Source organism: Rhinoderma darwinii, chromosome 6 (genome assembly GCF_050947455.1).
Source record: "Rhinoderma darwinii isolate aRhiDar2 chromosome 6, aRhiDar2.hap1, whole genome shotgun sequence".
In the NCBI taxonomy this organism is placed as follows: domain Eukaryota; kingdom Metazoa; phylum Chordata; class Amphibia; order Anura; family Rhinodermatidae; genus Rhinoderma; species Rhinoderma darwinii.
The window spans coordinates 10,381,175-10,398,386 of NC_134692.1; the positions used below are offsets into that span (position 1 = coordinate 10,381,175).

At 43.2% G+C, this 17,212-nt stretch overlaps 1 protein-coding gene across 2 annotated transcripts in view; it reads left to right on the plus strand.

The window, feature by feature from the left end:
• VIL1 (villin 1) overlaps positions 1–17,212 on the plus strand; it is a 43,102-nt gene continuing 25,890 nt past the window's right edge. The window contains exon 1 of one of the 2 annotated variants that reach the window (XM_075829102.1): positions 1–75. The gene's annotated coding sequence lies outside the window, so the exon portion shown is untranslated. Of the gene's footprint in view, positions 76–9,627; positions 9,714–17,212 lie in introns of those variants that run through there. The other variant, XM_075829103.1, reaches the window with a different exon arrangement.

Sequence of the window (17,212 nt, forward strand, 5' to 3'; positions counted from 1 at the left end):
TGACTACAGGACGGAGGACGAGCTGTGAAATTCAACGCCCGGGAATGCAGCGACTGTGACCAGCGAGAGCAAAAGGTGAGGACTACTATATATATATAACAACATGGATTACTGTATATAACAACATGGACTACTGTGTATAACATGTTCTACTGTGTATAACATGTTCTACTGTATATAACAACATGGACTACTGTATATAACAATATGGACTACTGTATATAACAACATGGACTACTGTGTATAACATGTACTACTGTATATAACAAGGACTACCGTATACAACAACATGGACTATATACAACATGGACAACTGTATATAACAAGGACTACTATATATAACATGGACTACTGTGTATAACAACATGGACTACTGTGTATAACAACATGGACTACTGTGTATAACATGTACTACTGTATATAACATGGACTACTGTATATAACAAGGACTACTGTAAATAAGAACAAGGAGTAATTATATATATATAGAACAACAATGACTATTTAACAACCACTTCTACTGTATTTTGCAAGGACTACTGCAAATGAAAACAAGGACTACTTTATATAACAAAGACTTCTCTAATTTTGGGTATGTGGGAGCTGCTAAATGGTTGTCCATTTAGAATAACCAGTGTCCTGTGGGCCGATCTCCCCATTACTAGCTGATCGTGGACGGTCCCGCTTCTAGTACCCCGTTGCTATCCCCTGTTATCACCTGAATTAATCCATGCAGGGGAAGCGTTAACACCCAATAATATCAGTGGGCATCCAAGTAATGCGCCAATCAGGGGACACCCCCCCCCCCCCTATCATCATCATCATATGCGATAATAGGACATATGGAAAGGAGTCGTCTGGGAGGGTTTAGTCCTAGATCTGGGGAACGGGGGAGGAACTAGGGATTGGTCCGGTTGCATTCTGGATTCTATAGACCTGTATAAGGTTATGTTCACACGGCTTATTTTCAGCCATTTTTCTTGCCGCAAACACCCCGAGAAAGGGGCTAAAAATACAGAGGTTGAACGCCTCCAAACATCTGCCCATTCATTTCAATGGGAAAAATGGTGGTTCGTTCCGACAGGGTGTTTTTTTATGCGGTCGTTTGAAAAAATGGTCCATAAAAGCACTTCTTTTTACGAGGCGTACATGTCACTTATTGAGTCGTTTTTTATTGCGTTAATAATAAAACAAGCTCCAAAAACGGCCGTAAAAAACCGCTTCAAGATCTTTGCTTGCTGTCCGTGGCACAAACCTCTCTCCTAGTGCGTTACAATTGATCAGTGCAGGTAAAATGTATCAGTCTGAAGTACAGACTGTAGAGTGAAAACAAATGTAGCAACCCCTCAGATGTGAGAAGTATTAGGCCTGTACAGGTTTTCAGCCTTAAGATGTAAAAAAAAAAATTATAAAATTCCCATTCACTTAAAGCAAGCAGAGATCTTGAACATGTTGAGGAATTTAGATGCAAATGATATTAAAAAGTTGCAGAACTTTTCATTATGAACAGGCGGCTTTCAGGGCATGCTGGGAGTTGTAGTTTTACAGGTCACTGCCATTAAATAAAGGTAAGACATGTTGTTGGATTGTGCGGAGGAGGATTCAGATGCCCAAGACTGTCGCCCCATTTGCAAATTTTTAGGTCCATAGGTTACTGCGTGTTTGAAATGACAGATAAGAGGCTCATAAATCGTCAGGGTAATGGGACGCATTGGAGTTAATATTTGGCCAGATACGCATCAGTTGACCCATCTTTTATGACTAGGCACGGTGAAGGTTTTATAGACCGCAGTCCCAGCATCGCTGGTTTATAATGGCTGTACCAGCAAGAACCGATGTAATGGTGTCACCGCTTCCCTGAGCTGCGCAAATTCCTCATTCCAGATTCACTACCCCCCCCCCCCGTCATTTGGGTTCATTCCCCTTAGAGCTTATTCACACGACCTTATTATACGTCCGCGCGATGACCGTAGTACGCGTCCGCGGGATGACCGTAGTACGCGTCCGCGGGATGACCGTAGTACGCGTCCGCGGGATGACCGTAGTACGCGTCCGCGGGATGACCGTAGTACGCGTCCGCGGGATGACCGTAGTACGCGTCCGCAGGATGACCGTAGTACGCGTCCGCGCGGTGACCGTAGTACGCGTCCGCGCGGTGACCGTAGTACGCGTCCGCGGGGTGACCGTAGTACGCGTCCGCGGGGTGACCGTAGTACGCGTCCGCGGGGTGACCGTAGTACGCGTCCGCGGGGTGACCGTAGTACGCGTCCGCGGGGTGACCGTAGTACGCGTCCGCGGGGTGACCGTAGTACGCGTCCGCGGGGTGACCGTAGAACGCGTCCGCGGGGTGACCGTAGTACGCGTCCGCGGGGTGACCGTAGTACGCGTCCGCGGGGTGACCGTAGTACGCGTCCGCGGGGTGACCGTAGTACGCGTCCGCGGGGTGACCGTAGTACGCGTCCGCGGGATGACCGTAGTACGCGTCCGCGGGATGACCGTAGTACGCGTCCGCGGGATGACCGTAGTACGCGTCCGCGCGGTGACCGTAGTACGCGTCCGCGGGATGACCGTAGTACGCGTCCGCGGGATGACCGTAGTACGCGTCCGCGGGATGACCGTAGTACGCGTCCGCGCGATGACCGTAGTACGCGTCCGCGCGATGACCGTAGTACGCGTCCGCGCGATGACCGTATTATACCTCCGCGCGAGGACTGCTAAAACAATGGCCGTCACACGGACGCATGTATTTCAATGGGGCTGTTCACACAGCTGTTGATTTAACGGACTGTGTGAAGGGTCCGTGGAAAATTAGGACATGTCCTACTTTCTTCCATTTTCACGGATCCCTCAATAGACTCAAGTCTATGAGGGATCTGTGAAAACTGGACCCGCACGGGTGACGCTCAGATGTGAAAAACTTTTGTTTTTCACGTCCATGTTTGCACTCGGTGGTGTGAATGTAGCCTTAGTCTATATACGGCAGCGTTCTCATAATCTTCCTTTTCCATCCTTGCTATAATGGAAATCATCTCTCCATTCACTGACTTCCTGCTGAGCTTGTGCTTATACACATCAGCTCCTCTGAATAAGCAGAGCTGCAGTGTAAAGCATGGGGATCGTTCAGCAGCCTATGCCTCTCATTTACAGGACATGGATTTCAGACTACCCCAGACTCCAATAGACAATGCAGCTAAGCTGGAGTCACTGATTATAGCTGAGTTGGTAACAGGCTCCTGGCTCTTGACCCCCCTTCCCCCACACACGTTTACCAAGACATCCATTACAGTTCCCACAAGTGCTGCGACCCAGCTTTCCCAGACTCCTGATGGCGTAAATCTGCTTAGATGACTTACTAGGGGTAAAGTTGATGACCTTATTGTAACTGTAACACATCATATATCTACAACATGTGTGATAGTGAAATACTTGAGATAGTTGAGTTCACAGTCCGAGGGCTCATCTAATGGTTTACTAGGCACCTACACAATCCAAAGTCACAATATTATAATGATGGGTGTGGGACGAAAGCGAGGAATCGACACAAATGAAGACTACGGCTCCAATCATAAGGGGCGCCATTTGTTTGCAGTGCATTTTGTAAACACATAATACAAAAATATGTTCTAATCACAAAATGTATCACACAAACATAAATACATTCTGTATCCACAAAAACTTTTATTATACACAATTTATGTATCACATCATTTATTTTGTACTTACACAATCAATTGTGTGCACAAAAGCACATTTTGTGTTTACAGAATCCATTTTTTGATCACAAACCTTTATTTTGTGGCACAGAATTTTATTTTGTGACAAAATGTGTTTTTTTTTTATTACCGACTTTACAAAATGCATTATGTGTGACAAAAAATATTGTGAATAAACGGCGCCCCATACAATCAGGCATTGGCTATAGAGTCTTATCACCCCATTACTATTAAAGGCTATGGACTCCTTTGACCGTGTTTTTTTTTTTTTGTTTTTTTTTTTATAAAATTGTCTATCAGTCTGATTGGTGCAACATCATAATTACATTTTATTAAAAATGATTTTAATTTTTTGAGATGTAGCTGCTTTGTATCCCGTATATAGAGCAGCTGTATCCTGCGCTGAAACCTGAATCCGGCAGGTCAGAGGGACTGACGGGTTCAGTGACAGTGGGTCCTGGGTGTCTCTGACAGAGGATTGTCTAGACTGTATTGTAACAAACTCTCAGCTGTGAGAAGTATTAGACCCTGTTCACAAGGAATTTTGAGGCATTTGTTGACCTGCCTGCAAATTCTTGCGGCCATTGAGCGCCACGGGCAAAAAAAACACAGTGAAAAACGCTTTCTCTGCCTCCTATTGATTTCAATGGGAGGTCAGAGGTGGAACTGCGGAAAGAAAGAGCATGCCTTTTTTGTTTTTTTTTACTGTGAGCTGCTAAACACGCCTCAGCCTCCCATTGAAATCAATGGAGGGCGGTTTTCGGACGTTTATGCCACTAATTCCTACAGTTTCAGCGTCAAAATCTGCGTAGAAAAAAAATCTGTGTGAACTGGGCCTAAGGTCTGTACAGGTTTTCAGTCTCTGGATGTCAAAAAGAATGTTCCCTTTCGGGCAAAGATCTAGAAAATGGTGAGGAATTGAAACATAAAGAATATAAGAAAGTGTCAGAACTTATCATGATACAAAGATTAAGCTTCAATGGAACGGGAAAACTTTAATCCCTGATTGGGGTTATACTCCTAGCGTAATCCACATTGTTGGAAGCAAATATTATGGCAGGGTGTGGGTTAATGTCTATTGATTGTAGTAATAAGTAATACAAGGCTCTTCCTTCCATAATATTATAGGAATGTCAATGATACATTGTATCTACTGATAAATGCAATGACAGCAGTGCCCTCACCCCCCTCACCCTACCCCTCCTCCATATATATGGGCCTATTCTGTATATTCACACCGGGCTGATTTGAGGGTGCCGCACCTGTAGCTACGTGCGGCCTCCTGCAGATTTGACTGATTACGTTTATTTATTTGCGATTATCATATCGTTTTATTGCTCTGCGTTACGATACAATGGTTCCTTTTTAATACAGTTGTAAAATACAGAATGAACGGCTCCACCAATACAAACCATCGTGGGAGAAGTAATGATATTTATCCTGGTTGTCACGCAGATTTTTTGCGAAGCGGATGTAGTCAAGAAATGGCGACTCGAGGAATTCTACCCGTCAAGTAAATGTTATTGTTTCTTATGATACAGAATATCCGATAAACCGGCGTCTGATGAGAAGATGATCACAGGGTGACCTCCTGCTGGGACCTCCAGTGATCAGTTATAAATTCTGGGGGAACTTGGCAGAAAGTGTTCTCTTTTCCTGCAGCGCCTCCACAGGGGAAATAAAGTATTACATGGTTTTCATTGAAATCAATGGACTGTCTAGATAATGCACCCTAATATCTCAGGGTACAGACATGCTGAGTCCTCCAGAGAGAGACACTCTCAGTAGCCAATCGCCGCTCTAGCTAATAGATGAGGGTCCTTAATATAGGACTTCCCTTTATTTACTCAGAATTCCCTAACGTCAGACAAACCCTTTACATATAATTGGATACGGGTGGTTTCTGAGTGGTTTGTATATGTCCCTATAGCTCCGATAATGCACCACGGTTGCGGCAGGCGTCACTCGCAATTGTGATATGAGTTTCTAGGGATTTATTACGTCTCTGCGGCCCCAGTCCCTGCGCTCGTTTACTCAATGTCTTGTGCAAAAAGGTTTTTATACCGAGTATTTATAGGCCACTTCCCATCCTCTATCGAACACCAGAGATAAGGAATGGACTGTGTATCGCTCAGTCATAAATATCTTGTCATTTTCCACCAGTGAAGTAAAAGACGAACATTCACCTTGTACCAGGCAGGCACCGGACTGGGAGTGTCGAGGAGGTTACATACTTACTATAGAGAGCACGGAGGGTGCACAGAATTATGTGAAGATGTGAAATAACGAGCGTTTACTAATCTTTTGTTTTACATGGATTAATATTACTCCAGAGCTGTACTCATAAATCTTCAGGCTGCAAATCATTTTAGGGGTTTAGCCAATCATTTAGGGGTATGTCTGATGGCAAACTTGCTGACAACGTGCAGGAATGTGAGTGCAGCTCTGGATATACAGGATATAACTCAGGATCAGTACAGGATAAGTAATATAATGTATGTACACAGTGACTCCACCAGCTGAATAGTGAGTGCAGCTCTGGAGTATAATACAGGATGTAACTCAGGATCAGTACAGGATAAGTAATGTAATGTATGTACACAGTGAAGCTACCAGCAGAATAGTGAGTGCAGCTCTGGAGTATAATACAGGATGTAACTCAGGATCAGTAAAGGATAAGTAATGTAATGTATGTACACAGTGACTCCACCAGCTGAATAGGGAGTTCAGCTCTGGAGCATAATACAGGATGTAACTCAGGATCAGTACAGGATAAGTAATGTAATGTATGTACACAGTGACTCCACCAGCAGAATAGTGAGTGCAGCTCTGGAGTATAATACAGGATGTAACTCAGGATCAGTACAGGGTAAATAATGTAATGTATGTACACAGTGACTCCACCAGCAGAATAGTGAATGCAGCTCTGGAGTATAATACAGGATGTAACTCAGGATCAGTACAGGATAAGTAATGTAATGTATGTACACAGTGATTCCACCAGCAGAATAGTGAGTGCAGCTCTGGAGTATAATACAGGATGTAACTCAGGATCAGTACAGGATAAGTAATGTAATGTATGTACACAGTGACTCCACCAGCAGAATAGTGACTACAGCTCTGGAGTATAATACAGGATGTAACTCAGGATCAGTACAGGATAAGTAATGTATGTACACAGTGACTCCACCAGCAGAATAGTGACTACAGCTCTGGAGTATAATACAGGATGTAACTCAGGATCAGTACAGGATAAGTAATGTATGTACACAGTGACTCCACCAGCAGAATAGTGAATGCAGCTCTGGAGTATAATACAGGATGTAACTCAGGATCAGTACAGGATAAGTAATGTATGTACACAGTGACTCCAGCAGCAGAATAGTGAGTGCAGCTCTGGAGTATAATACAGGATGTAACTCAGGATCAGTACAGGGTAAATAATGTAATGTATGTACACAGTGACTCCACCAGCAGAATAGTGAGTGCAGCTCTGGAGTATAATACAGGATGTAACTCAGGATCAGTACAGGATAAGTAATGTAATGTATGTACACAGTGACTCCACCAGCAGAATAGTGAGTGCAGCTCTGGAGTATAATACAGGATGTAACTCAGGATCAGTACAGGATAAGTAATGTATGTACACAGTGACTCCTCCAGCAGAATAGTGAGTGCAGCTCTGGAGTATAATACAGGATGTAACTCAGGATCAGTACAGGATAAGTAATGTAATGTATGTACACAGTGACTCCACCAGCAGAATAGTGAGTGCAGCTCTGGAGTATAATACAGGATGTAACTCAGGATCAGTACAGGATAAGTAATGTAATGTATGTACACAGTGACTCCACCAGCAGAATAGTGAGTGCAGCTCTAGAGTATAATACAGGATGTAACTCAGGATCAGTACAGGATAAGTAATGTAATGTATGTACACAGTGACTCCACCAGCAGAATAGTGAGTGCAGCTCTGGAGTATAATACAAGATGTAACTCAGGATCAGTACAGGATAAGTAATTTATGTACACAGTGACACCACCAGCAGAATAGTGAGTGCAGCTCTGGAGTATAATATAGGATGTAACTCAGGATCAGTACAGGATAAGTAATGTAATGTATGTACACAGTGACTCCTCCAGCAGAATAGTGAGTGCAGCTCTAGAGTATAATACAGGATGTAACTCAGGATCAGTACAGGATAAGTAATGTAATGTATGTACACAGTGACTCCACCAGTAGAATAGTGAGTGCAGCTCTGGAGTATAATACAAGATGTAACTCAGGATCAGTACAGGATAAGTAATACTTACACAGTGACCCAACTTTTGATGTGGATTAATAGTATATAAACTAAATGAAATGCCGCTGACTGGTTTACATTTGCTCTAACCCTATATGCTGACGGATAATAACTCTAGGTGATTTTTTCTATCGGCGCTCTGCTCAGTTGTGATACAGATTCTGGGCATTGTTAGATACAAGAACAGAGATGTTTTCCACCTGGGACACACGTGATGTAAGTGCTCACCTGCCGCATACCTGGGCCTCTGGGAGATGGGAAATGAACGTGCATTGAGAAGTAAAAACTCCGATATATAATTGACTTCTGCTACTCATTGTCTCGAGGGAATGAACACGATCACCAGGATCACAGTCTACCAGGCAGATGACCCCTCTGAGATTAGACAGTGAAGCAGTTTTTATTCTGTATTAGAATTAATGCAAATCATTTTTTCTAATATATTTTTTGCAATAATCTGTTTTCATTTCTGAGGTCTATGAGCAACTTCTAATAAAAGCCATTGGAGTACCCATAGGGATTGTTTTTCCATGGCATATGAATCTGCATTATTATACGAAAGACAACCCCCTCGTCCTCATTCCTACTTTTGTGTCAGTCTCCACTGTGGTTCTTGTATTCTATTCAATTTTATGAATTAGAAGGGTTTCCTTAAAGGAACATTCCAGGTAAACCGGATACATTGTATTATTCCTACTAGAGGGCCTGTGGGCGGGGCACGACACACAGACTATTTTTCTTTTGTCTTCTGTGAATCCCTGTCTAATGTTCTGCCCTCTCACTTGGAATAACAGTGTATCAGTTTTGCCTGGAGCATTCCTTTAAGTGTAGTATGTAGAGTATTATATTGGTTCTATTTTGGAACATATATATATATGTGCGTCATAGAGAGGCAGTCCATTGTATAGCCCATAGAACTTGCTGTGCAATGTGCATGTACTCAAATGGTGGTCACCCAGACAGGAAGATATGTGGTTGCTAGGAAACCTGAAGAAGGTCAACCTGCAGAGTACAGCAATAGGGAGAGAAATAAGCACAGATTCTGCAAATCTAAAGAATACTAATTACAAAATATATATATTCCTGCGGAATTGGCACCCTGTTTACTAGACTGCAATGCATTGTGGGAGCTCAGATGCCAACAACACATAGACACGGCTACAAATGCCTCAATGCAAAGTGTAGATAAACCGCAGTCTGTTTCCAAAAGCAACCAGTAAAAAAAAAAATATGCAGCTTTGGGTGTGACTAGAGTAAAAAAAAAAATAGGTAAAGCAAAGTCGCTCAACGTTTCATGAAGATTTATACTGTGAAATCATCAGAGTGGATGTACGATTAACTATTCGTCACCCGCTTGTTGGTCCCTCTTTTTCGTATGCTGATGTCTTTGAATATTTCTGGCTGCACCTTACGAGAGGCAACGGGTCGAAAAAAAAGAGAAGAAGCTGACGAAATAAATAAGCGGTAATTAATATAGTGAGTCTAATTAGCATGAACACATTGGGGAACGGTTGGTGACGGCCCCTCCGGCACAGCTGAGCGCATATCCTTATATGGCAAATACGCCGCCTTATTTATCAGCGTAGAGACGGGGACAAAGGTCGCTGCACCCTGTCAGGAGACCGTACTGGTACAGGTGCACCGTGCAGGTCTGCTCTGCTCTCCCGACAGCCGGCCACACCTGACAGACACACAGGTAAGCTCTCCTTCAGCCATCCCTGCCCCATGTCTCCCAGGAACAGCTGATTTTTTGTTCCTTTGTAAACAACCTTTGCAGTGAAGCTGATCATAGACACAAAGATCTAACCCCGATATTGTGATATATGGATTCAGCATTGAAACCTTCAAAGGAGTTCTCCAGTTTAATGTACATAAAGCTTTACATTTAATCCTCTTTGACCCTGGACTCCAGGCTGATGCATTTTACCTGCACTGATACATTGTAGCAAACAAGGCAGAAGAGATATTTGTGCTGCTGATGTGTTTACCTCACAGAGGATTATCTAGATAGGGTACAATTGCAGCAAACCCTCTACCGTAACAATCATAAGGTGTTTGGATGAATGGTCCTATTCACTGACAGCACGCAGAGATCTTGAGAAATTAAAACACAAAGTATATTAGAAAGTTGCAGAACTGTTCATTATACAATGATTAAGCTTTATTGATATCAAACTGGAAAGTTCCTGGTTGATTGATCTTACATGTTACAATCCTGAGGATAATGGATTAGAAATTATTGGTTTGTCTCCAGAGACGTAGATTAGTATGGAGCTGATTATCGACTCAGCAGGATCTTTGTACCTTAAATTGCTGCGCTGCTGCAGAACATCTTTGGCCATCATTACAGTTATTCCTCCTGTCAATATAGTAATCAAAATATTTAAAGGGATAGTGTCGTTTTTGTGATTTTGTCACCTTCCAATGTCTTTTTAGGGTAAATCCAGTAATTAATGGGGGGGGGGGGTGACTCGCGGTTAGATTAGTCCCAGATCTTTTTCCGGAATAAGGCACTAGAGATCTGCAACTTGGGATGGCAAGGATGTGCATTGATTTCAGTGGATGCCCCTTGCCATGAGTATAAACATTGCAACCCCATTCCTACCAACTGCTACCCCCTGGGGAGTGGACACCAGCCGGACCCCTGCAATCAGTGTAGCATTGGAGAACCAATGATAGGAGGAGGATTGTAGGAACCCCTTTAATTCCTCAGCCATTGAACGCATCGTCAGGCACATTTTACATGGATACAATTGTTTACATTCTCAAGCTGAGATTTGTAGCAAAATGTTTGCGGATTCAATAACCAGTTTCCATTCATTCATTTATTTTAGCAGACAGATGAAGTGATACTGATAGGCTGTGACATTGATGAGGACGAATAAGGTGGCGCTGGCCTCTTTTTATTGTGCTATTGTTAGTGTGTTGTTTTTTATTTTCAATGAGTCCTCTGGAATACAATTGTAAAATTAACACAAAAGCTCCGAGGATCATGTAGTAAACTCTCATCATCCTAAGTGCATGACAGGACTAGGAATATCTGGAAAACAACAAGATCCAGATCTTCAAACTGTATACAAATGACTCTCTTTTTTGGAGTGCTGACGCATTTCGGCCATAACAAATCTTTAGTTGTAGCTCGGATTCAGTTGTCATCCACAGTCACAGTTTCATATGTTGGGGCATCAGTCAATGACCAGTTGTCCATGGATAGCAACAGCTTCTAAAGCCTGAAACGCGTCAGCATTCTGGTACATACACAAAGAGGGAGTTTTATACGGATTGAAGTTTTTCCTGTTGTTTCTTGAATATAGAAATCTTGATTTTGACATCCTTACCTGTTAAAAGTGTCCCTTGACAATAGGCAGATCACAAAGTGTCCCCCTGCTGGAATCCCCGGTGATCAGGTATAATCTGTGAGGAAAGCTGGCTGTAAGTGTTTGAGTTCCCTGCAGCGCCACCACAGGAGAAATTTAGCAATACACAGTGTCCATTCATATCAATGTGTTGTCTGTGTAATACAGGACGGGGCCCCCAGAGAGAGAGAGAGAGACACTCTATGTAACCGCTCTCCACTCTGACCAAAAGATGAGACGAACAAAGGACCCCCTCTATTACCCCATAATTCACTAATCGGGTGTATGGAAATGGATTTCTAAACTGGACAACTACTTTTAAGCTGCTCAAAAATACTTCAGCTGCCAGATGCACAACTGGCCACAGACAAGCATTCCAGACTCTTATAAGCTGATGAAAATTGGGTTGACAGCTCTCTCTATTGAACAGCCAATCGTAATAGACTTGGAAATGCTCAATCATGTAAAAATTTCACCTGATAGCTGCAGAAAACCATAAAAAATATTCATTATATTAGTCTATTCCTGAATGCCTATGAGCAGCTTAAAGGGTGTGTCCACCTTTAAACACTATTTTACAACTTATATTGTATATAGATATAATCTACATGAGTAAATTAATTATATTACTTAACCTGTACTGATCCTGAGTTACATCCTGTATTATACTCCAGAGCTGCACTCACTATTCTGCTGGCGGAGTCACTGTGTACATACATTACATTACTTATCTTGTACTGATCCTGAGTTACATCCTGTATTCTACTCCAGAGCTGCACTCACTATTCTGCTGGCGGAGTCACTGTGTACATACATTACATTACTGATCCTGAGTTACATCCTGTATTATACTCCAGAGCTGCACTCCCTGTTCTGCTGGTGGAGTCACTCTGTACATACATTACATTTCTTATCCTGTACTGATCCTGAGTTACATCCTGTATTATACTCCAGAGCTGCACTCCCTATTCCGCTGGTGGAGTCACTGTGTACATACATTACATTACTTATCCTGTACTGATCCTGAGTTACATTCTGTATTATACTCCAGAGCTGCACTCACTATTCTGCTGGTGGAGTCACTGTGTACATACATCACATTACTCATCCTGTACTGATCCTGAGTCACATCCTGTATTATACTCCAGAGCTGCACTCACTATTCTGCTGGCAGAGTCACTGTGTACATACATTACATTACTGATCCTGACTTACATCCTGTTTTATACCCCAGAGCTGCACTCACTATTCTGCTGGCGGAGTCACTGTGTACATACATTACATTACTTATCCTGTGCTGATCCTGAGTTACATCCTGTATTATACTCCAGAGCTGCACTCACTATTCTGCTGGTGGAGTCACTGTGTACATACATTACATTACTTATCCTGTACTGATCCTGAGTTATATCCTGTATTATACTCCAGAGCTGCACTCACTACTCTGCTGGTGGAGTCACTGTGTACATACATTACATTACTTATCCTGTACTGATCCTGAGTTACATCCTGTATTATACTCCAGAGCTGCACTCACTATTCTGCTGGTGGAGTCACTGTGTACATACATTACATTTCTTATCCTGTACTGATCCTGAGTTATATCCTGTATTATACTCCAGAGCTGCACTCCCTGTTCTGCTGGTGGAGTCACTGTGTACATACATTACATTACTTATCCTGTACTGATCCTGAGTTACATATTTTATTGTACTCCAGAGCTGCACTCACTATTCTGCTGGTGGAGTCACTGTGTACATACATCACATTACTTATCCTGTACTGATACTGAGTTACATCCTGTATTATACTCCAGAGCTGCACTCACTATTCTGCTGGTGGAGTCACTGTGTACATACATTACATTACTTAGCCTGTACTGATCCTGAGTTACATCCTGTATTATACTCCAGAGCTGCACTCACTATTCTGCTGGTGGAGTCACTGTGTACATACATTACATTACTTATCCTGTACTGATCCTGAGTTACATCCTGTATTATACTCCAGAGCTGCACTCACTATTCTGCTGGTGGAGTCACTGTGTACATACATCACATTACTCATCCTGTACTGATCCTGAGTTACATCTTTTATTATATTTCAGAGCTGCCGCCATATTCCTGCTAGTTTTCCGCACACTTGTCATCAGACACACCCCAGTTAGTTTATCATACATTCAAGGACTGAACAGAGTCTGGTGTAAAGACAACACTTCTCAGAATGAATATCACTAGAGCATTCTCTGTGCAGACACTGAACTAGCAGGGAATGCTGGGAGATTTCAGCTCTTTCTATTTCTATGTAGAATAATTCTATATATAAGTGTAATATGGAGCTCAGATGTAAACCGATGTTTTAACTTCTGCAGAAAAGCTCAGAATAAGTAATCTCATTTTCGGCAGAAACAAACAATTCTAATATCATACAGTTAACAGTGATGGTGAATGACGGGTTTGGAAAAGTTTGTAGAAATCTGATATCTAGGATGCTGCCGTCTGCCGCTCTATTCATCAAATGTTTCAGTGACAGAATGGAGATTTTATTAGTTTTGTATTGTATGTTATTCTGAATCTATGATATATTATACTTTGGATTCCCTTCTGTTATTTGTGAGATCTGTAGATTGTTTATATGGTGTCAGCAGTGGCGGATTAAGTAGACCATAGGCCCTGGGCTGTTCCCCAACTTGGGCCCCCCTTCCCCACCGCCGCTCTGCCTTGTCTTTAGTGAACACTACCTTTCTGTGTGAGCGTTGACAAATGGGTGTTACGGTTCCCCTTGTCAAAAGGCTGTGTCCCTACATACTGACAGTCTCCAACCATCGCTGATGGTATCACACATCCTCTTGATAATGGGAATGGTAACACCCAGTTGTCTGTTAGTTTTGGGATACACAAAGACTTTATGTGAAATACAAGGATTTCCTATAACAGACATGTCAGGAGATGGTACTGCTCCTCTATAAATGCAGTGACTTACAGGTGACGTCTTCTCTGATGGGAGTCGTTCTTTTCTTTTCTTCTTCATCTGACAGGCCATTTTGGTGACTTCTCCTGATGACTGCAGAGTTTCTTGATGAGACATCCTTGCCCCTCGCTTCTGCAGCTGTTTCCAGCCTCTATAGAAACACAAAAATCCAGACACCAAACCCCCTAAATTTTTTCCAAACCTCAGACCAGACCAGACCCCTAAGCAAATTCAGACCCTAGGCCCATACATTAAAGGGGTTGTTTGCGCAAGGACCGTTTTTTTTATATTGATGACCTATCTACAGGATAGATCATCAGTATATGATCAGTTGGGGTCCGACGCCGATCAGCTGTTTCGGCTGCCTCCGGGCAACGGATGTTGTACAGTCTTCAGTGCCTGGAGTGCCGGAAGAAGATGGCTCCATACACATAGTAGTCGCACTGCAGAACTGCAACTCTGCTACTATTCACTTGAATAGGAGCAGAGTTGCAATGTTGCAGCATAGCCGCTATACTGTGACCGGATCCATCTGCTTCCGGCATAGATATCCGGTGCCCGGAGGCGGCTGGAGTAGCTGATCGGTCCGGGTGTCGGACCCCCACTGATCAAGTACTGATGACTTATCCTGTGGATAGGTCATGAATATGAAAAACTGGTCCGTGTCCGGACAACAACTTTAACTCGGACTAATAAATTCGGATCCCAGACCAGACCCTAGAGTACATACAGACCCCAGACCTTCTAAACTATTGCAGTCCCCAGACCAGACCCCCCTAAACAAATACAGACCCCAGAAAAAGCACCCTAAACAAATACAGACCTTAGACCAGATGCACTAAATACAGACCTCGAACCAGATCCTAAGTACAGACCCCAGACCTGACTCCCTAAACTAATAATGACCCCAGACCTGACTCCCTAAATTAATACAGACCCCAGACAAGACTCCAGCACAGACCCCCTATATACAGTCCCCTTAAACTAATCCACAGCTCACAATTTTGAAAGGGGTCAATGCAGGTCCCCTCAGGGGCGGTGCTAAATCAATGGGATGTCCACGTAATTCATGGGCAGGCCGGGTCCTCCAGAGGTAGAGTTGCTTATTGCCTAGTAAAGGATAATACGAGTAGGGCGCACCCCTCTAATACATCCATGTGCCCTAATAGGACATTATTTAAACCCGACAACTCCTTTACTACTTTTTATGATTCTTGGCGTCTGGTCAATGAAGTTTTCATAGGATTGGACGTATTTCTGATTGGATTGCCTCCAGCCACTAACAGACCTCTCAGGACAGGGGTACAGCTATAGGGAACGCAGAGGTTTCCGTCCCCACTGCCGATGACATAATGCCTGAGGGGCCCTACTATAGAATTTTATATTGAGCATTTGTAAGCAATACTGCGCCATAGATATCCCCTCAACCTGAACCTAAAGGACGTAGGTATTGGCCAGTTGCACCTTCCCGTGTTTGCTAATATTGGGGGACCTGTAGAGAGATGGAGCCCTGTGCAACATGGTGAAGACAACCTGAGCGTGCCCCACAGTAGTAGCAGAAGGCACTGCCCCTCTGCTATGTGCCCAACTAGTCAGGTACTTGCTTTCTTAGAAGAACGTAGAGTATGATCATTAATGATCGGAGGGGTGCAATTTCATTCACTATTACAACAAATACTACAAGCTCCAGCTTTGGGGACTGGCAGCACATCAGTAATACAGGCCACCAGGGGTTCCATATTATAGAAGAGTATAATGGTTTCCACAAGAGAATAAAGGTCCAGGTGGTCACCTCTGGTGGTTGGGTCGGGACAGTCACTCCAAGTTATTTAGAAGCTGCCTGGCAAGTTTGGTGCTGGTAGATGCGTGAATGGGGGAACTCTGGATTACACTGGAGTTTCCTTTTAAATTTTGACCTTAAAGGGGTTCTCCGTTTTGAAAAACATGGCTAAAATAATGTGTATATATGCGGTTCGCCGATAGAGGTTGCTCCTTGGAAAGGAAACAATGGATAAGTCTTTAGAGTAGTGTGAATTTTTAACAACTTTAAATATGGATGTAGCAGTGACCAGAATAAGATTTAAAGGGGATATCCGCTTTTTGTTAAAAGGGTTCCCTCCATCAAGGGGGTCCAGCTGCTGAAGCCCCCAGTGATCAGCTGTAATCTATGGGGGAACCTGGATTGGAGTGTTCAATTCTCCTGCAGCGCCAACACAGGAGAAATGAAGCATTACACCGTCTTTATTGAAATCAATGCGCTGGTTATGTATGGCATGGACATGGGTCCTCCAGGGCTCCTTTTTAGGTACTCGCCACTGCCACTAATTGGTGGAGTTCTCCTCTATTAACTCAGATTTCCCTAATAGGTATTTGAAAATGGGTTTTCTAAACTGGACAACCCCTTTAAATGACAATTTTTGCCTGGACTTTGGAATCCTCTCTCTCTTCAGGACTATATTCCAGCATATTTAGGATTTCCAAGGGTGACGACCTCTAATGGTAGGAATTACAGTGCCCATAATGGTCGCAACACAGCTTTCCACGGATCCTGAATGGCATGTAAATGCATATAAATTGCACTCATGAAAGATTTTTATGCCATTCAGGATCTGCGGAAAGCTTTGTGACAACTCTTATAGCCCTGTAATGGATGCAGGTAGAGGTTGTCACCCAGCGCCTGTTGCCCATGCAGGTGAAGCAGAAATGGCTAAATAGAATAATAAGAGACGTCACGCAGGACGACTCAGATAAACGCGCTTTACACGGTGCCACAGAACATTTTGTTTTCAGGTCCAGTCTTGGATCCATTGTCTAAAGGCAGAACATGTCTTCATACAGGTACAGAACCCGGGACACATACTTATTGCCG